The 22,559-nt window shown below is 45.4% G+C and overlaps 1 long non-coding RNA gene across 1 annotated transcript; it reads right to left on the bottom strand.

Annotated features, from left to right (window-relative positions):
* Positions 1–6,023: 6,023 nt before the first annotated feature.
* LOC115514781 lies at positions 6,024–20,690 on the bottom strand. The gene is made up of 3 exons (XR_003969086.1): positions 20,479–20,690; positions 13,334–13,517; positions 6,024–6,158 (listed from the first exon to the last, which is right to left on the bottom strand). It is a non-coding gene; the product is annotated as an uncharacterized LOC115514781 (long non-coding RNA).
* Between the last annotated feature and the right edge of the window lie 1,869 nt (positions 20,691–22,559).

Raw genomic sequence — 22,559 nt, 5'->3', positions numbered from 1 at the left:
TAGCATATAAATGGCAGGATATAAGAGCATCTGTCTGGGGGTGCAAGGAGAAATGGGGAGGTCTGAGGGCACCTGGCAGTAGTCCTTTCCCTGTCACTACGGACCCCTCTGAGGAAAACATAACTTTTTATTATCAGAGCTGGAACGGGCCCAAGCCGAGGTCCCAAACTGGCTCAGTTCCCTTCTTAGGCTGAAGTGTCATTGTGTTCCAAGGAGAAATGACTTGATCTTAGCAGATGGCTGTTCAGGCTGGCTGGTGACCAGTCTACTGCCCTGTCCTGTGTCCTCCTGGAGATGAATGGCAGCTTCTTTCCTTAAGTTTCCTGGCTTGCTCTGCTGCTGAAAATACCATTCTGGAAACAACACAGCCTCCGGTGGGCTCTGTGCAGGGCTGTCCCAGCCTCCGGGCTCTGGGCAGAGTGACCTCCACCAAGGAAAGCTTGCCCCGACCACGGAGGTGTGGAGGGGACCCCGCCCAGGACCTTCCTGGGGCCCAGCCTGCAGCTCTGACCTCATCCAGAGTGGGAAGAGGTGCACAGGTGATGAAGGCCATAGCCGTCCTGAGACAGAGGAAGCCTGGCTGGAAAGGCCAAGAAGGGAGGCACAACACGTACAAGGACGACCATCAGCGTCCTGGTTTATACAGGCTCTCGATTCTTCCTTTGATGTAATATCTAACTTGGTGAACAGATGGTAATCAGGTGACATCAAATGCTTCCCCTTCCTCCAGCTTCTCCTTCCTTGTCCTCAAAAGAGTTCCAAGTTTCTTTCTTTTGTTTTGTTTTGTCTTGTTGTGGGTTTTTTTTTTCCTTTTTCCTTTTACAAAGGAAATTAGACCCAGCAGAATGTAGAAATCACTGGCATGGTGTGTAAGGGGGAGGGGAGACGCATTGTCTTTGCAAAAGGGAGGCTGGCCATCTTTTCCGTTCTGCTTGGCTCCGTGGCTGAGGAAAAGGATCCCACCAGTGAAGCGCAACAGGATTTCAGTTTCTGGGCACAGGACCACAGTGGGCAAATTCATTAGGCTTCTGCTCGCAGACGAAATCTTCTGCAGGGCAGAGCACGATGACACGGAGGAGGCAGCTCGGAGATGCGCTTCCTGTAATGAATTCTCCATCCCTTGCTGGGGAGAATAAAACATTTTCTTACACGTTTGTTTCTCAGACATCTTGGGCACACAGAGGTGGGGGGGGAACCCCAGAACCCAAAATAGCACAGCATTGCGTGGGAAGAATGATAAAATTATGGCATGCTGGTGACAGACAGGAGGTTTCATTTTATCTCTCTGTAACAGGGCGTCTTGGGAGGTTCACTGTTTCCACTTCTTTCCTTTCTCCCCATCCCTATGTTTTCCTCCTGTGAACATATACATGGTTGCATATTTTACTTCCATTTTGGATGTTTTTCCTTTTCTCAGCCTGCCTCGGATCCATGCAGCCTAGCTGCTCCGGAGGGCTGTGATCGGCCCCACTCTCCAGTGCTGCCTCCCAAGGGGCCACTCCTATGTAAACGCTTGCGGCCCCAGCTGGCCCCTGCGCAGCACCATTCAAGGACCGGGTACAGCTGCTGTTGCTGCTTTGAAGGCAAATGCATCCCTCAGAATCTGCAGCATGGGATTCCCTGGGATCCCTCCCCACTACCAGTTCACAGACACCAGGCAACAACCTGCTGCCCTAAGACGAAAGCGCTGCCCCTCTCGCCGCCAGTCACGGCAAGCTTTTGCATGGCAACCTTCATCCTGTCCACTTCCCTTTGAGCACGCTCTTCCTCCAGTTGTGGTCACGTACACAAGTCCCACCACCTCTGCGTCAACCCCAGTCCCAACCTCAACAGCCCAGGAGAGAAAAGGCGTGGTGGGCACCACAGCCTCTGAGATGGGGATTGGCAGGGTCCATGCTGCCTCGTTGCACGTGAACTCTTAGACGCGAGGCGTGGCTACCACTGTACCTGCAATTGTGAGGGTCTGCATGTGTGATCAGCTGTACCCACTGGATCAGGTGGGGTCTGATCAGAGAAGAACCTCTGGGGGTAATTTACCAAGGGAGGATTTGTAGCGTTTACGGGGGCTAGACCTTCTGCAATGGAGACCGCAGGGTATGCTGGCCATGCAGTCCTTGCAGGCTGCTGCTTCTGTGTCTCACCTCCAGGTGCAGTTACTATAGGTCAGCCATCCGAGGAGAAGAAAGCCGGATGCAGGTGACAGCAAGAATGAACTAGAGTCTGCAGGGGTGAGGGGAGGGTCACATGACATCTGGAACCAAGAGGGGAAATGGAACCTGCTTCCGTCTCTCATCACCTTGACGCCGCGGGTGACCCGCGGGAGAAGTGGGTTCCCTGTGCCGAGAGCTGTGTGCACACTGGGGCCAGGACTTGGCAGAACCTGCCGCCCTGGGCCACATTCAGAGCTTGCCAATGCAAGAGGGGGGTGAACTTCCGTGTTCCTCACCCCCACCTGTGGAAGAAACAGCAATCCTAGCACGGTACATTCATTCTCATCCTTGTGTGTTGTGTTCGCTGATGAGGGAAACACAGGCAAGAGAAATGTAGCTGAAATTAAATCTCCCTACAGCTTGCAGCCCGCTGATAGACACCTGAAACATGCAGAGAGTGACCTTGTTCAAGCAATTCATGGCCGTCTTACTTCCTTCATGTTTCTGTTTCATTAAAGACTAAAAGTAACTTTATCTTAACAGCAGCTAGCCCCTCAAGGTCCTGAAAGCCTTGCTTTCAAACTCAGTAGAGACTTAATGCTCTCCCTCACCCCCAGAAACTTAAAGGTACATAGTCAGTCACTCCTCACAAGCCGGTGCAGCTCTCTCTGCCCACAGGTCCTGTCCCCGTGCTTTAATAAAATCACCTTTTTGCACCAAAGACATCGCAAGAATTCTTTCTTAGCCGTTTGCTCAAGAACCCCATCGTTCACTGCCACTAGAAGGTGCTTGGTCAAGTCCAGAGACCATCCCCACAAACTCTGATCCTTCTGCAAGTTTTCAACCCACTCTGTACTTCTATGGCAGTCCAGAAATTAAGCGGGCATCTGCGGAGAACTTGCGTTGAGCCAGATCCTGGGCTGGGTCCTGAAGAAAATGCAAAGAAAAGCAGAGAAGGCCACTCATGCCCGCTGGCTTAAGAGGTGACATACGTTCATCTGAAGCTGACTGACTTCACAGTGTCACACTGGTAAGAGGCGAGGAGGAATCCCTACGGGGACTTCAGGGAGGTTTCCCAGAGTTGGAGGACTTCCACCAGTGCGTGAAGACGGATGGAGAGGAGGAGGAGGAGGACAACAGCAGAGGAGCACAAGCCAGAGTTCAAAAGGCTCACTTGGGGCAGGGAAGGTCCCCCCGACCCCCGCCCCAGCGAGCTATCTGACTGTGCAGAGAACGGGAGGCAGAAAGTCAAGGCTCACGTCGAGGAAGATGCTAGGATGTGATCCCCCCGCTGCCTGAGCTCCCCCATCGCCGCGAATGCAAAAGGTGAGCCTGATGATCTTCAGTGATGACAAAGAATAGCTGACGCTCGGGGCACTTACAGTGTGCTGGGGCTGGTGCGTGACCACATAATCCCAAACTAACCCGCAGGTAGTTGTTATTATCGTATGGTATTTACTGTATTTATTTTATACTTCTGAGAGAGCATGCAAGTGAGCGAGGGGCAGACGGAGGGAGAGAGAAAGGGAGAGAGAACGAGGAGCCCAAAGATGGGCTCGGGCCCACCCGACGTGGGGCTCAAATGCACAAACCGTGAGGTCATGACCTGAGCCGAGATCAAGAGTCAGACGCTGAACCGACTGAGTCACCCAGGCGCCCTCACGTAGTTACTCTTATTCCCACTGAAGAATGAGGAACCTGAGTCTTAGAACATGAGGTCTCTCAATGCCACATTCCTCACCCACCGCTTCAAGGCTGCCCACCTGGCCCTGCAATTCCAGGCTCAGTGACACAGATGTTGCAGTAGATGCCGGCAACATACCCAGTGTTACACTCATGAGGCCCTTCTTCTGTCATGTAATTTCAGTTCTGATTAGGGGAGCAAACCCCCCAGGATTTGAGCTGGCTACATTATAAGAGACGTCGGCTAAGAAAGTGGCTTTCTCTACCCAGGAGGCTGGATGGGCTAGAGGGCCTCCATCGCGGTGCGACTCGCATTTGCTGTGCAATGTGCACTGGGTAGTTGTTTCCTTTTCATTTTTTTTAAAGTTTATTCATTTTTGAGAAAGAGACAGGACATGAGCAGGGAAGGGGCAGAGAGAGAGGAAGACACAGAATCCGAAGCAGGCTCCAGGCTCTGAGCTGTCAGCACAGAGCCGGTCGTGGGGCTCAAACCCACAAACTGTGATATCATGACCTGAGCTGAAGTCGGATGCTTAACCAACTGAACCACCCAGGCACCCCATCTTTGCTTTTCATTTACTGGGGGGGGGGGGTTTCCTCCTGCAGATTCCAGGTTTCTTTTGTGGGGGTGGGGGAGCATTTTCAGTTTGTAAGTTGAAAAGCACTCGTCGGCGTCAGTAATGAAAATGTGCGCACAGAGAAATCACCACCGCCCCCCAGGCAGGGCAGCGCTCCCTACCCCCCATCCCCAGGCCCAGAACTGCTCCAGTGAGCAGAGGCCGGCTGAGGCAAGGAAGCAGGAACGGGGAAGGAGCTCAAGCTAGTAAATGTGTCAATTTACTTGGGCTCCCTGCAATTTAGAAGCTGATTTCAAAGAAAAATTGCTTCGGGCCTCACGCTCCTTCTGTTGTTGCCAAATGTGGCCCAGTTTTACAGCTGACTGACCACGGGCTAAAAATGCGGGTCTCTGGTGGTCTCCGCAGGCCCCGCTGGCTCCGGGCTGCCCCCCAGCAGAAGTCACAAGCATAATTACAGCTAATGGAGGCAGGTCGGGGCAGGCCGTCCCTCACGTCACCGCCACCTGCTTCCCCAAGGACTGTGCCTCGGCTCGCACACGCAGCTGTTGTGAATCCCCAGTCAACAGCTGACATGACTCATTAGAACCTCACGCTCCTGCCCGGCAATCCCCTCACGCCTCTCGAACCTTCTCTGCTAGCCTTCATGCCCAGCTCACAGTCTGTGGCTGCGTGCTCCCTGCCCTCCCTGTCCTCCCTGTCTCCCACCCCTGCCCTGGGTGACTCCCTGCCCTGGGTGACTCCCCGCCCAGGGTTAATCATGTTTTCTCCAGGGCCTCCACCCAGAAGGAAAAGAAACAGTCTGACTTCACTGAGGGTGACGGGGCAGAGGGGCAAGAAATCCTTTCCCCACACGCAGAAATCCACGCACAGGCCTTTCTCTCTGGCAGCTTCCATCTGAGGTGTCTCACTTAAAATCCATTCCTCTCCGGTTGCCAGCCTGACATGGGGGATGAGGGGTTAGGAGATTGCTCTGTGGTAATAGGGACAAATTCATCTCAGCTGAACTTCCAGAGAGATGCTGGGTGTTTTGTTTTGTTTGGTTCAGGAAGGGCAGTTACTCAAATAGTGTTGTTTGGAGAGTGAATCATTAATAAGTTGTCCCCGCAACAAACCCTTCAAGAACCTATCAACCTGGGTGGCTCAGTCAGTGTCTGATTTTGGCTCAGGTCATGTTCTTGCGGCTTGTGGGTTCGAGCCCCGTGTCGGGCTCTGTGCTGACAGCTCGGAGCCTGGAGCCTGCCTCGGATTCTGTGTCTCCCTCTCTCTCTGACCCTCCCCCACTCACGCTCTGGCTCTCTCTCTCAAAAATAAACATTAAGAAAAAGAAAAGAACCTATCAATACAGCCTCAGTTGCTCAGAAGAGAGATTCCTCCCGCACACGGCTTATATCCGGGCAATTGGAGGATGCATAATGTCTGTTCAAAGAGCACCTGTTTGGGGAAGCTTTGGGATGGCGTCTAAGCCAGCAGGGCTATTCTAGGCTACGGTGAACCGTGGGAGGCCAAAAGCAAACGGATGTGCCACCTGTAGGTGGGGCCCAGCCGACAGAACAGGGTAGACCAGATGACCTTTCTCCTCTGGTGCTCTCTGGTTCTGGGCTCCTTACCTGAACTTCCTTCTTTTGTGAAGACAACCGTCTAGACGAATGGAGATGACCTTTGAAGACCAATCGCGACCTTCCACTGGGACATTTGCATGTGATTCCTACGGAAAGGTCACCCGAGAATTCCGTGGTTGAAGAGCATCCTTTCAAACAACAAATGTGACAATTAAAACAAAGCACCCTTCTCATGTGGTGGCAGTGCGGAAGCAGCTGGGCTCCAGGATGGCTTGGCCGGCGCAGGCCTGTGGCATTTGTCACCTAAGGGAAACAATAGCATCTCTGTAGGCATTTCTGTCTGAAAGGGCGAGAGCTGTTGCCAGCTGCTCGGCTCAGGCCAACAAGAGAGGGGCAACAGGAGCACACCCATCGTGACTGTGGGGCATCCTCGCACCTTCCCAAAGCCCTCATATTGTCCTGCCCCCTCGTGACGGTGTGCGCATGCGCATACCGGTGACAAAGGCACGGTCTTGATTCCGGAGTGGGACATGAAGCTTCGGGCATAGGGTAGGCGTGGTGGCTGTGGGTGTGTCTCTTCCATTCCACTCGGAAATAGCCAGGTCGCCCACAGCTCTGTCCTCCAATTGAAAAATGTGCGTTGGACTGTGAGCCACAGATACACATCTCACTTTCTCCCATTTTTTTTCCAGTCTCCGGTGGAACCAAGTCTTCCATGGAAGCGACCATTTATGGATAGATTATGGTTCCTCTAAAAAGACTCTCAAATGCTGGTCATCCTGATGGATACTCTGTTCAGAGGGAAACTGACCCATGTAAAGCCCTTGCTGCTTCTCCATCTAGATCCCTCCCACGCGGCTCATCGGGTCAAGGGCTGGGGCCTAACCCATAAAAAGAACCAATGGACACCTTTCCAATGACTTAGGAGCCATATGGTTTCTAAGAAAATAACTATGTAAGTGGAGGAGGAAACATTGAACCTATTACATTCTCTCTGTCTCTGTCTCTCTCTCTCTCTTTCTCCCTTGAAGCTGAGCCATGAATAAGAGAATTTCCCATTGGGAGGAGAAATTGTTTCTGAAGAGTCATGAAGTAAATTTAGAACGAAAGAAGCCAAAGGTAAGGGTGAGTTGGGGCAGTGGGCAAACACAAGGAGCCACTGATGGTTGTGAGTGAGCAAGAAAGAGACACAGCAGGTAGGTATTTTGTCCTGATGGTGCAGTATTTGAGGAGGACCCCACAGAAGCCCCCTTGAATCCTTCTGTTCCATTTCCAGATGACCCTTCTGTACCTCGGTTTTCTGTCCTAGGTTTCGGACTTCCTAATTGTTGCACATATACCTTAACATTAATTCCCCTTCACTTTGGCTAGCTTCAAGAAGTCTCTATCCCTTCCTTGAAGATAAACCTGGAAAACAGAACAACAGACACCCTGGGGAGACTAGATTTCCCAGGGTCCAAAAAAGAAAGGGTGATTATATTAAGTACACATTTAAGGGGCGCCTGGGGGCTCAGTTGGTTAAGCGTCCGATTCTTAATTTTGGCTCACATCATAATCTCACAGTTTTGTGAGTTCGAGCCCAGCCCCGTTTCGGGCTCTGTGTGCTGACTACACAGGGCCGACTTGGGATTCTCTGTCTCCCCCTCTGTCTCCCCCTCCCCTGCTCTCACTCTCTCCTCTCTTTCTCAAAAATTTTTTTTAAAAAGAACACATTTAATTGTTGCTGTTCTATTTGATTAAAGGAAGGAGGAAAAAGAATTCTGATCTACAAGGCGATCACCAGATCCAGGGAAGGTGATCAGGCAGCCAAAGGCATTGGCTGTAATTTATACAGATTATTATATATTATATTGTATATTATAATCTGTAATTTATACAGATTATTGAGTAACCTGACTGCCTCAGAGGGAGAGAGAGGGGAGTCTGATCTCTCCTGCTAGGAGGGCTGTCCCTTTGGAGACGTGAAAAAACTGAAGTCACGGCAGGCAGCTTTCATGTCCCCCCTCTGGGAAAGACCAGCAACATTGGCACCCCAGCACATGTGGCCTAAGAGGTCAAAGCCCTATTCTGCCTGGTTCCTTGAGCCTTGTGGACACTGACCCAAGATGAGAGATTCACATTCCAAACTGGGTGTCAGTCACTCAGGCGTTTTATCTTTTTTCCTGTTGTATCTATAATGAACACGCTCTAGGAGAGGAAGAATGCACAGTATTTTAACAAGTGTCGAGAAGCTTCTATGCCATTACATATTCATTACAGCCTGTTTGAGGAGGCTGGGAGGACCCAGGTAGAGCAGGTTATATAATATTTAAAAACCTCAGCTAACCAGAAGTCAGCTAACCATAACTTCTCAATTAACCAGACATTTAACTGTTACTTTTATAAACATAAACCAAAAACAATAAAAATACAAATAAAAAGGGGCGCCTGGGTGGCACAGTCGGTTAAGCGTCCGACTTCAGCCAGGTCACGATCTCGCGGTCCGTGAGTTCGAGCCCCGCGTCGGGCTCTGGGCTGATGGCTCAGAGCCTGGAGCCTGTTTCCGATTCTGTGTCTCCCTCTCTCTCTGCCCCTCCCCCGTTCATGCTCTGTCTCTCTCTGTCCCCAAAATAAATAAACGTTGAAAAAAAAAAATTAAAAAAAAAATACAAATAAAAAATGTCAGACTAGGTTATGTCTCAGCAGCTACACATTAGAGATCTCTAGGACCAGGACCTTGAGATGTTGCAGGATCTTGACTCGTGTGAAAATGTTTGGCTTGCTTATCAACCTCTACTGACAAAGGCATGGGTGTGATCACAAATATTTTGGGCAGATTTGCAACAAGTTTCTATTTTGTTCTCATGGAAGCAGGGAATTGGATGTTTAAATGTCCACCTATGAGATCCTAAACATAAGTGTTTAAGATTATACCAGCCTGAATATCACATTTTCTTCTGGAGAAGAGGGATCTTGAGGGAGGATTTGTCCACATGCCAAGCTAGACAAAAGCCTCAAGTACTCAAAGGCATCAGTGAGCCATTGGACAGAAACAGGTCTTGGGATTTGGACTCGTTTGGTCAAGAGACATGGGTTCCAGCCTCAGCCTTGCCAGTCAGGGAACGACTTTGAGAAAGCTTGGTCCCATTTTCCTTGGCTGCAAAATGGAGAGACTGTATTAATGTCTAAAATGGCCTATCTTCAGAGATGACCTCACTTCCAAAACCTGCTCCATCATGTGGAGAGTAAATTTAGAGGCTACCTGTCTTATTTTGAGCCCTCAACTCAAGGCAAGTGATGGAGGAAGATACCTTTGAGAAAATCCCAAGCTCTGTATTACAGTTTTGCCCTCTGAGGGAAACTCCACCTGGGATAATCATCCTCCATATGTAGTCCTAGTTGTAGTTCACAAACTCCTTTTCTTGATATAGAAAGATCTTGAAGGTTCTAGTCCATCACTCAGATTTGGCATTTAAAGATATATTCCTCCCACACTGGGAACTCCCTGACCAGAACTGAGATTATGTAGCCGTGAAGACCCCTTTTAGTGTCTCTCAGACCCTTCATCCCAGGTCAAATCCAGAAGTTCTTCCAAATCCATTTGGAGGTGAGGCAATGGGAGGTTTTGTGTGGGAAAAGGATGAGATGCTTCCTTCCTCTTAGAGCTGGGTGACCTCCCTCTTCAGGACTCCCACAGCCTCACTGGCCAAGGGGTCAGGGGCCTGTAAAATAGGGTAGAACCGGGTTTCCTCTCAGACCCCAAAAATCAACCCACTGCAACAGGTGTGTGTGATCTATCTACTGTAATCAGACTGGGAGAGAGAATATTCCTAATGGTTACTGCCTTGGGCTCTGGGGCCACAAAGTTGGGACAAGTGACTTCATCTACTAAGGCTTTAATCTCCTCATCTGTAAAATGGGCTTAAAAACAGTCTGCACTTCATAAGGTTGGTGCACCAATTCAGTGAGAGAGTTTATGCCAAGTACTTGGTGTGTAGGAGGTGTTTAGTAGCATGTAGTTCATGTTTTGTTGTGTCCCAAGGATCCCCCAAACCCTTCTGTGTTCGCCCAAAGTCTCCTGAAGACAGGGGATCACAGGAGTTAAATTTGATATGACCTCCATGTCTCATCTAGGAGAAGGAACAGGGGCTGATGAACCTTCCGATTTGTGGTGAGCACGAAGTGGTTCATTGGGTCTGAGCCGACAGCTCTGATTTTTGCACCTGTGACTTCACTCAGTCCAGAAGCGCCACCTCTGCTTTCCGTAGATAAAGGTGAGAAATTAGTCATTTTTGTCACCCTCCTTCCAGCCTCGATAATTTCAGTTGCACCTATGTTCATTAGAGTTCCATAACTTTTAGTTGAGGTTTGGGCATTCAAACGCACCCAGTCTCAATTAGAAAGGAAGAAGTTGCATCATTTCATAAAAAGAGGAATAATACCCAGAGTCTTAGTGTGGCACCCGAGGCTGAACCAAGGGGATCAAGGGTGCGGTCAGGGGTTCACTCATTCTGCCTCTGCCATTTGCCAGCTGTGGACAAGTCGGACTTCTCCAAGACCACACTTCCTTCCTTACGAGGAGGAGAAGGTAAAAGCCTGGCAATGATCCCTTCCTAGGGTCATGGTGGAGACAGCGTTCTACAGCTCAGTATTTGTTGGTGCCGAGTCTACTCGGCTTCTCTCCCAGACCCGTTGATGGCTGGTAGGCAACTGCATTAACCATTTGGTATCTCTCCATCAACTGGCAACCAAAAGCAGGCAGCTGGCTCATCCGCCCGCCGGACTGGACTCCCAACTTGCGGCAAGTCTACCTACTTGGACTGTGCCAGTACAGCCCTGAGCCTGCAAATCTGCCACCGGCAGGGGGAGCACTTCCCCATCTCCCACAGGTAGTCACCCTCCCCCGCACCTGGGGGGGGAGGGGGGAGCAGGCTGGAGGCAACAGAACGGGGACCTTCAGCACCTGATTCCTACTAAAGATCGCCAGCCCCTAGACAGAGTCCACATCCAGCTGGAATGTGGTAGGGACGTCATGACTCCGGATTGTGGCTCTGATAAGATACACAGAAAAGCCTCCTCCTCCTCCTGTCCTTCTCCTAAGGATCTCTGAGTCCTCCAGTGGAACTCTGCCCTGCTCCCCCATCTGATGTCCCATCAAGTCTTGGTCACAGCATTTCCAACCTGGCCTTCACTGTTTCTTTGTTTCATTTTTTACTATTCAACATTCAGTCATTCATAGCAAGGACCCTGGTCTCACACTACCTGAATTTCAATGCTGCTTCCTACATATGCGACATTAGCCAAGTTACCCAATCTCTCTGTGTCTCCTGTTCTGCACCTGTTAAAAAAAAAAAAAAAAGGTAATAATAGCTCCTCCTTTTATACAGCTGTCCTGAGGACTGAGTGAGTTTATGCAGGTAAAGTGGTTGTCAGAGTCTAAACACTGTATTACTGCTGGCTTCTTGTTTTGTGTTCTTATGCCTCAGTGACATCTCGTAATTAGCGGCGTCGTGAGGAGGTATCATCTCACAGGAGGAAGGGAGCAGAGACTGTCCAGTCAGCTCTCCACCAGGACGCTGAGTGAATCCATTGTGTTGCAAAACACAGTTGGACTCTTCTTTGTTTATCATGATCTTAGGGCAGCTCAGTCCTTCCTGTTCTTGGGATGGTTCCTCTTCTTCCGGAACTTTCTGTTTATTTCTGTAGATCCACCCTCCCCAGTTACACAGAGAGACATAGAGATCTATATTTTACAAAAAGACATAGATAATTTTTTTTAAAAAACTCAAACTACCCAAACACGTCAACCTCACCACTGTCATGCTTAACCCCACACCATGGTGCGAGATGGGGAAGAAAAAGGCACTTATACCTGTTCTCGCTCTCCCTAAATGCGGGATGGTTTGGTTCTTCTGAATATTTATCCTGAAGAGCCATCTTTTTAATGTCTTCAACAACAAGGGGCACCTGGGTGGCTCAGTTGTTTAAGCGTCTGACTCCAGCTCAGGTCATGATCTCGTGGTCCGTGAGTTCGAGCCCTGCGTCAGGCTCTGTACTGACGGCTCAGAACCTGGAGCCTGCTTCAGATTCTGTGTCTCCCTCTATCTGCCCCTCCCTGGCTTACACTCTGTCTCTCTCTCTCAAAAATAAATAAACCTTAAAAAAAATTAAACAATAAAATCTTCAACAACAAGAGGAGTAGAATTAATGAAGAATTCTCACAGGTAAACCTGTCTTTTTTGGCCACTTGGGTAAAAGTGGAAATAATGTTCCCAAACCCTACCCCACATCCTCTCCCTACCCAGACCCCAATCCTCACGGCCCTGATAGCAGCTCAGGGACAAAGTCATCTTCCCAGAAAGTGCTGGCCAAAGACACAGGGGGAGGAGGGTGGGGTGGGGGCGGGGAGGGAGCTACCTCCACTTTGAACCAGACTCTGCACCCTGCTCACACCCCAGCCCCCCATCCGGGTGGTACAACGTATACCCTGGGCATTTCCAAATCATTGCCCATCAGCTTCCCAGTAAAACAAAAAGGCCATAGCTGGCACTTTAATTCTCTCCCCACCCAAGCTGTTCATGCAAGAAAAAAAAAATTTTTTTTAAGACTACAAGTTGAAAGGCTTTTTTTTAAGCACCTACCCACATTAAAGGAGGACTATTTAATTCTAGAGCTACAGCTACAAGATCAAAAATAGGAATAATTAAAGCCTGAGATGTAACTGTTAAGAAAGGCGTTTTTTATTTTCTTTGCCAAGTCCTTAAACAGGTAAACCACATATTTAAAGAAAGCACTAAGATCTGAAAATCCCAATGGGAATTTTTTTTTCTTGTTTAAGGCATAACGAATTCAGTCTTCAGAGAGCACAGAGCAGAGTTTGTTAAGCTCCCTGAACTGTCAGCTGAATAATTATCTGGCAAAGCCTGTGTGTAGGTGACTCCCCACGATTTCACTTCTTTCCTGTTTTGAAACAGAAGGTCACCAACCTCTGGAACAAAATTTGGCAAACTCAGGGAATGTCAGCTTGTGGCCTTCCTTTGCATTAGGGGATATTTCATTTTTAAGTCTTGCAAATATGTATACTGAATGCCACTCAAGTACGTGTCCTAGAGAATGTAGAATTTAAAAGCAAAAGAAACAAAATTAAAAAAAAAAAAAACAACCAAACACAAAAACAATCTCCCTTTTTTCAGAGTGGCTGGAGCCAAATGAACCTTATGTCAAAACCCATGAACAGTCTGACAATTTATATTCCAAGGAGAAGGTGAAGCAGGAACATTGAGGGTCGAATGCAAAAAAAAAAAAAAAAAAAAAAAATCTCATTACAGCCAAACCTGTTGGTTTTTTAATAAGATTATAATTTTAAATTGTGGCCTTAAAATACCTGTCTGAGCGCTTGGACGGTACTGCTTTAAAATCTCCACTTGAGAGACTGTGGCTGTGGGGGTTCCGGTTCACCTAAAAGGAGTCTGGACAGCTGATTCATGGGCGCTTCCTTCTGTCACATGAACCTCGTCCTGTTTTGAAACTGAAGTATTCAGTCTCTGTCCCCATAGGATGCAAGGTACCTTCAAGGAAAGACAATGCATGTCATTATCCTAACTTGACTGAAGGCAGAGCTAAGCAGAGATGAGACTTGAGATCTTGAACTTGAGATCAGACGCAAAACCTGACGTGGAGCAGAGATCACGCCTGGCTTGCCTTTGTCCCAAAAGAACGTTGCCTGGGTGTCAGGCAGGACTGTTGGCTACACCTGACCAGGTGTGGGGAGGTGGTATTTGCAGAAGGGAACACAAAACCTCAGTTCCTTGTAAAGGAGAAAAATGAACAGCCCACCTGCTCCAGAACTGGCCAGCTTCTCTCAAGTTTGGCCAAATAGGACATTCCGTTGCTCTTATCCTAAAACCAGAAAACTACCTCCCTCGCTCCTGCTACTGCCTCTGTTATCTGCCAAATGTCAAAATGGGCCTGGAGTAGGCTGTCTGCTTTGCTCTCCAGGGTAGTAGAGTTGAGAGAGGGGCAATGATCAGCCAGTGCTGTCCTAGACTCACGTCTGCAGCTGGAAATCACCTAGCCACACAGTCTCCATTATCCATGCAGACAAAGGTGGTTGAGAAAAGAGGCAGGTCCCTGATGCAGCCGTAACTATTCCTGATGGGACCTTATTTCTAGAATCAGCAGCCTACACTGTGTTCCCGGGACTGGAACCTGATAGGTACTACATTCTCTGGACAAACCAAAGGATGACGAAACAAGCACGGAGAAACGACCCTGTGACCATGTGTTTGATCATTTCTCTTTGGAATCAGGAGCGAAGTTGGTCAATTGTTTTAGTTTGCCCTCATTTTTTTTCAGGGCACCCCAGCCCTCAGAAGGTATAGGTTTATATGACTGCCCCTTGCCTCAAGAAAAGCTGCAAACTCCTTGGGAAACCTTTCTATCCTGTCACCTGTATTTCCCAAAGTTTGGGGCGGGTATTCGTCTCCTGTCTTTACTTAGGCTACTTGATTATCAGTGTTCCAAGAACCTTAAACATCTAAGTCATTTTCACCGTTTCTCCCTCAAGCTCTAAAGCCCTTGTGAAAACTGACCCTCAAGGTGCATCCTGATGTCTTGTGGACCCCAGGTGGGACATGAGGATTACGCTGTGATGAGTGTGCAAGCCAGTTTCAAATATGTGGTCCATGCCTATAAACCCACGAGAGCTTGAAAGCTGCCATTGTTGATACCAGCCTGACTCAAAAGACAGAAAATATCCCAGCATACCCAGATATTCCTCTCAACCCCCCCTTCCTGTCTTCTTTGATAACATTAATTCCATGATCACTGTTGTTACCAAATTCCGGTCTTTGCCTGCTGCCCCAACACCAGCCTTCACCCCTCCAACCCACTTTCTTTCTTTCTAGAAGCCACAACGATTGTATGACTTGCTCCAACCGAGCAAGTCAGTCAATGGCCAGAGGTCATTCTGAGCATTAGCTTTCCGTTCTGCAAAACCTACACACCAAATTGAACAGCAGACAAATAAACCCACAGCTTGGGGTCATCAGGGTAAGGGGCTAAAATAAGATCTCATTTTGTTTGACAGGTGCATGGAATCGGGGATTTAAATTTCAGGAAATCTCCATGAGAGAAAGTAAACCCATGGTCATGGTCATGGGTAGTCATCAGTCAAGTGTTACAATGTGGACACGTTTCACCCAGATTGGTCCCCAAATAATTCCCAAAACTTCCTAAGGTTCTTGCAATCTATGAGAAATGTTTCCGGTTCCCCGCCCCCCACCCGTTTAGTCCTTACACATTTTTTAGTTTAGCATTCCCAATATTGCAATTGCTTATGAATGGGGTGTAGTATCTGGCCAACTTACTAAAATTCTCTTACTAGTTCAGATCATTTTGCGGTTGATTGAGAAGGATTTTCCAAATAGACAATTATACAGTCTGCAAGTAAAAACAGTTTTGTCTCTCCTTTTTCAATACTAATACGTTTTGTTATTTTATACCGTTTTATTCCATTAGCTCGGATGTTGAATAATAACAGTGTTCGTCTTTGTTTCTGATTTCAAACAGGTGACTCACTGCTGAAGATGAGGTTTGTAGAGGGGTTTCTTTCCTTTATGAAAATGAGGCTGTTTTATTTTAATTCTGTTTTGTTTTTTTTTCAACGTTTATTTATTTTTGGGACAGAGAGAGACAGAGCATGAACGGGGGAGGGGCAGAGAGAGAGGGAGACACAGAATCGGAAACAGGCTCCAGGCTCTGAGCCATCAGCCCAGAGCCCGACGCGGGGCTCGAACTCACGGACCGCGAGATCGTGACCTGGCTGAAGTCGGACGCTTAACCGACTGCGCCACCCAGGCGCCCCTTAATTCTGTTTTGTTAAGTGTTTTTCTTTTTTACATCACAAATGGGTCTTTGTTGAGCTCATTAAAACAGTTTTTCTGAATCTACTGAGATGACGTTATGATTTTTCTCGTAATTCTTGATCAAATGAATTACATTAATAGATTTCTTCATGTTGAAATATCCTGGCATTCCAGGGATAAGCCCTGCTTTGTTAAGACGTATTATTCTTTTAGGACACAGATGGATTTAATTTACTACTGTTTATTTAGGATTTTGGTGTCCTTGTTCATAAATTTGATTGATCTATATTTTCTTTCCCCTCGATATCTTTGTTTAGTCTTGTTATATGGTTACACAAGCCTCATAGATGAGAAGCTTCCAAGTTTATTCTAGGTTCAGAAAGAAGTACTAGACCCCCCAAATTATCTGTTTCTTAGTGATCTGAGCTTTATGGTTAACTTTGCCTAACTTTTAAATGTTTCTATAACTATACCTCTTTAGTCAATTTTAGAATTTATATTTGCCAGGAAATCACCATTTTAAAATCCACATTTGCACATTTATTTTAAAAAGTTGAGCATGGTATGTTTTTATGTTTTAAATCTCCTAACAGAATATACACCCTTTCTTATTTCTGATGTTTCATCAATTTTCTCCTTATTAATAATTGGCCTCGATCAAAGCCTTGATCATTTTTCTTTTTTTGCATTTACTCCATTAACTGCTGCATTTTCTCATGTTTATTCTCTCCTACTTTTGGGGGGATTACCTTACAATTTGTTATCTAGCTTCTTGATTCATAAGTTTAGTAAAAAAAACAAAAACCAAAAAAACCTCCTCATTATCTAATTAGACTATTTCAAACTATAAAATGTTCTCTGCCTATTATTTTGCATGCATCCCACAAATTTTTTCTTTAATGCTGTGCTCACATTCTTGTTTATTCCTAACTTGTTTGTAATTTCAGTAAGATTTTCTCTTCAATCTAGGAGTTATTTAAAAGTCTGTGTTAAAATGTCCCGGTAATTGTATCTAGACTATATAAAGAACTCCTACACATCAATACAGAAAAGACAGCTCATTACAAAATGAATAAATAAACATTGGAACAGGCAACTCGTCAAGAAGATATATGAATGGCTAAAAAAACATGTGAAAAGGTAGTCAACATTAGCAGTCTTCAAGGAAATGCAAATTCAAACTACAATGAGATACCACTTGCCATCCACCAAACGGTTGCCATTTTAAAGATGTGAAAATATCAAGGGCTCCTGGGTGGCTCAGTCGGGTGAGTGTCCAACTTAAGCTTAGGTCATGATCTCACGGGTTCATGGGATTGAGTCCCACTTTTGGCTCTGTGATGGCAGTGCGGAGCCTGCTTGGGATTCTCTGTCTCCCTCTCTCTCTGCCTCTCCCCTGCTCATGCTCTGTCTCTCTCTCTCTCAAAAAATAAACATTGAATGAATGAATAAATGAATAAATGAATGAATGAATAAATAAATAAATAAATAAATTATGTTAAAATATCAAATATTGGTGAGAAAGAGGAGCAAAAACTCTCGTATGTGGCTGACAAAAGTATAAAATGGCACAACCGCTTTGGAAAAGAGTGGTAGTTTGGTGGCAGTTTCTAATAAAATGAAATTTACCTCAACCCGATAAGACCGAGATTCTGTTACTAGGTACATGCCCCAAATAAATAAATGAAGGCACATATTCAGAAAAGTCCTTGTACAAAAATGTTTCGGGGCGCCTGTGTGGCTCAGTCGGTTGAGCATCTGTGGCTCAGGTCACGGTCTCATGGGTTGTGAGTTCAAGCCCCGCATTGGGCTCTTTGCTGACAGCCCAGAGCCTGGAGTCCGCTTCGGATTCTGTGTCTCCTTCTCTCTGCCCCTCCCCCACTTGCGATCTGTCTCTTTCTCAAAAATAAATAAACATTAAAAAAAATTTTTTTTAAATGTTTCTATTAGCTTTATGCAGGTGCAATAACCCCACACTGAAGTCTGGATTACCACACAGTAATATATCTGCACAGAGACATACTACTTAAAAAATGAGTAAGTAAATAAGGGATGAACAGTTCGTATGTACCACAAACAACAGGGATGCATCTCAAAAACATGCTGAGTGGAAGAAGCCAGATACAAAAGAGTACCTGCTATGTGAACCATTTACATAAAGTTCAAGAACGGTGATTGTCTCTGGGTGGGGGCATGACCAGAAAGGGGCAGGAGGAATCTTTTTGGGGTGATGGAAATGTTCTAGATCTTCAGCTGGATGATTACTGAGGGGTGGACATCAAAATTCTGTGAGCTCCACAACTGAATACTTTAACTATATAAATTATACTTAGAAGAACACCAACAACAACATAAAGTGTTTCCCTTCCCCCCTCCTTTTGTAGTTAATTTATACTATTATTGCATTTGGCTAGTAAATTTATTTAAATACATTCAACTACTTAATATTTGCTGAGATTTCCTTTGAATCATAGTAGATAGTGCATTTTTGTTACTGCTCCATAAGTATTTGAAAGAATATATGTTATTCTGTTAAAAATAACCTATACAGCTTGTAGTGTCTTATTCAAATATACCAGTTTTCTTTTTTTTTTTAAATGATATTTCTATTTCTGAGAGAACTATGCTAAAATTGTGGCTTTTTCCACTCATTTCATCCGGTAAACATTTGCTGAGTTCCTACCCTTTGAGGAACATACATTAACAGTTGAGAGGAAAGGGTGTGGAGCTAGAACTCTTGGGCATGAATTCTGACTCTGGTATCGACTAGTTGTGTGACAGTGAATGTGTCACGTAGCCTCTCTGTGCCCCAGTTTCTATATCTTTAAGATGTGGACAGTATAGTATCTGTCTATGTATCTGTCATACCTATTAAATAAGTACATGTGAAGTCCTAGAATAATGCTTGCATATAATAAGGACTTAATAAATGTTACCTATTATATGACAGAAACTATGGTAAGCCCTGGAGATATTACAATGAAAGAGAGAATATAAGACATGGTCTGAGACCTCCTGGGGCTTACCTTGCAATGGAGGAGTCAGACTTTTTGTCAATTGCATATATAAATGTATAATTAAGCTGGGATAAGTGCAATGAAAGAAAACAGTATCATAAGAGCATATAATGAAACATCATCTATTTTGAGGGACTGGAGAAGACTTTCCTAAGGAAGTAGTATTTGGGTCGAGGAGAATGTGGTTATGACTTTAGAATACAAAATAATTTCTTAAACAAGTCACAGTAAGTATAGTTCATAAAATTTTATTGCATTAAAATTTAAACTTGTATAGTTCAGGGGCACCTGGCTGGCTCAGTCAGAGGAGAATGTGACTCTTGATCCTGGGGTCATGAGTTTGAGCCCCATGTAGACTACAGAGATTACTTAAATAAATAAAACTTAAAAAATTTTTTAACTTGTATAGTTCAAAAATACCATAAATAAATTGAAAAGACAAATCAAAGACAAGGACAAGATATTGCAATGCATATGGCTGATAAAAGGTTGCAAATTTATAAAGAAATTCTACAAATCAATAAGAACAAGGCAAAATGTATAAATGTGTGGACAGATGATAGGAACAAGCCATTCACAATAATCAATTGGAATTGCCAAAAAAAGACACATGTAAAGATTCCCAACCTCATTAGTAAGTAAGGTAACACACAAAATACAGTAACAATGAGATAACATGTACCTGATATAGTGGCAAAAATTTTAAAGTCTAACAATATCAATATTTGGCAATGGGAACTCTAATGCTACTCCAAAAATAAATTAATATAATTAATTTGGAGAGCAATGAGGCAATATCTAGTAATATATACTCTTTGACTCAGAAATTTTACTCCTGGGTATATACTCCAGAACTAAGCTTTCCAACTTTTTCACATCATGGCCCACAGTGGATTTTATTTTCCCCAGTTAGTGAGTCTCTGTCTTTTAATAGGAGAAATTTAGCCCATTTACATACATTGTGATAACTAATATGACTGGATATATTTCTAAAGCCTTATTTAATGTTTAAAAAATTTTTTTAATGTTTATTCATTTTTGAGAGAGACAGAGTGTGAATGGGGGAGGGGCAGAGAGAGAGGGAGACACAGAATCCGAAACAAGATCCAGTCTCTGAGCTGTCAGCACAGCCCAACGCAGGGCTTGACCCCACGAACTACGAGATCATGACCTGAGCTGAAGTTGGATGCTTAACCGACTGAGCCACCCAGGTGCCCCCAGCCTTATTATAATGTTTACCATGTATCCACTTTAAAAATATCTTTGTTAGTTTTCCTTTTTTAAACCATCTGTTTCAATGGATTTTGAATTCTTTGAATTTTTTTTCCTCCAATAGTTTAGACATTATATACCCTATTTCTATTTTTTCTGGTGATTATCCTTACACTTTAAAACACACTTAAGCATATATCTTTCTATGTATCTCAGGTATTTGTCACTATCTCTATACTTACCCTGAAAAGTTATCTATTGATTTGATGTAATTCCAATATTAGCCTGCTTTCAATTTCTTCTGTGTCCCAAACCCACCACATTGAAATCATTTGGGATTTTAGTTTTTGTTTAGTTCTATTCATTATTTTTCACATCACACTATCAAAATCTTTTAAGATTTAACAATTAAGCTTATAGGTTTATTGGCTTACCACCTTCCTGTGACTTGATCACTTTCTTAGGGTCGCTTTTCTTCTTGCTAGAAACACTCCAGTGTATCTTCTCAGAGAGGATCTGTGGGGGCTGAACCCTTGCATGTCAGTCATTTTATCCTGCTCTTCAATTTCACTGCTAATTTGGCTCAGCATAACGTTGTAGTTCTCTGGAGTTATTCTTTCTCCTGCAGTTGAAAATGAATGCATTCCCCTAAACTGCTATCCTTTAAAAAAAAAAAAAAATTTAATGTTTATTTATTTAAAAAAAATTTTTTTAATGTTTGTTTTTGAGAGAGACAGAGACAGAATGCAAGCGGGTTAGAGGCAAAGAGAGAGGGAGACACAGAATCCGAAGCAGGCTCCAGGCTCTGAGCTGTCAGCACAGAGCCTGACATGGGCCTCGAACCCATAAACTGTGAGATCACGACCTGAGCTGTAATCAGACACTTAACTGGCTGAGCCACCCAGGTGCCCCCAAACTGCTATCCTTTTGATCTATTGCTGCCTTCCCTTATATTTCAGTTTGACAGGTATTTGTTGCATCCCTACTATGTGCTGAGTGTATTTCTAGGTATTGGGGATACAAGGGGGCTTGACATAGGCCTGTGTGTGGTGTGCTGGGTTCACTACCACCACTGTGTATGGACTTCCTAGGTTTCCCCCTGATGACTGGCCGAGGGGCCGCCCTGCTCAAAGTTAGTCAACGCCTAGGCTGGCCTACAGCACGGTGTGGTCTGATAATCGACAAAAACCCAAAAACAATAGCAACAAAACTGACCTGTGCTGATTCAGTTCTCATTCTTATGCATTTCAATGGGGAAATGCCCAAAGAACAAAGCTATAAAAATAACCCTGCCTACTCTCTGGCCATCTGCCCACCAAGGGCAGAGCTCAGGGCATCTGGTCCTTTTGATAAATGCTCTGGCCCAGCTCTGCCTGACAAACCACATCTTTCCCACTATCACTTTCTGGGCAATGACATGTGAGAAAGGAAAGACCAGCTTCTTGGCACAGCAATTCCCTAAAGAAAGAAAACAGGGCTGGGGGTGAGGGGAGCATTTATTAAATCACCTGGAGGACTTTTTAAAAATGCATGTTCAGGGTCCTTAACCCCAGAGAATAACATTTGACCTCTTGGGATGGTGGGGTAGGGGTTAGGGGAACTTGGGGGAAGCAAATATACATTTTGAAAAAGTATTTCAGGGAATTATCACCTCTATTGTATGTATGACCACTCTGCCACTTCCGAGTTGACAGCCACTGATGTTATCCAACCCTGTCATTTTATAGATGAAGCAACCACGGTCCAGAGAGGAAAGGTGATTGATTTGTTCCAGGCCATACAGCTAGTAGATAGCAGAGCCAGGATGAGACTCAAGGACACTTGATTCCTAGACTGTGCTTCTCCTGACTCTACCTATAATTCATCTTTAGCTCTTGCTCTTCTTGAGATCATTATCATCACCATCACCACCATTAATGTCATCACCATGATCACCATGATCACCACCATGATCACCATGATCGCCATGATCATCATCATCACCACCATCATCACCATCACCATGACCACCATGATCACCATGATCACCATCATCACCACCATCATCACCACCATCACCATGACCACCATCATCACCATCATCGCCACCATCATCACCATCACCACCACCATCATCATCATCATCACCATGACCACTATCATCACCATCATCACCATGACCACCATGACCACCATCATCACCATGACCACCATGACCACCATCATCACCATGACCACCATCATCACCATCATCACCACCATCATCACCATCATCACCACTATCATCACCACCATCACCATGACCACCATCATCACCATCGCCACCATCATCACCATCATCACCATCATCACCACCATCATCACCATCATCACCACCATCACCACCATCATCACCATCATCACCATGACCACTATCATCACCATCATCACCATGACCACCACGACCACCACCATCACCATGACCACCATGACCACCATCATCACCATCATCACCATGACCACCATCATCACCATCATCACCATCATCCTCATCACC

This window comes from Lynx canadensis, chromosome A1, assembly GCF_007474595.2.
Source record: "Lynx canadensis isolate LIC74 chromosome A1, mLynCan4.pri.v2, whole genome shotgun sequence".
Taxonomy (NCBI): domain Eukaryota; kingdom Metazoa; phylum Chordata; class Mammalia; order Carnivora; family Felidae; genus Lynx; species Lynx canadensis.
Note: the sequence above shows the minus strand (reverse complement) of the source record. Positions and strands in the feature narration are given on the sequence as shown.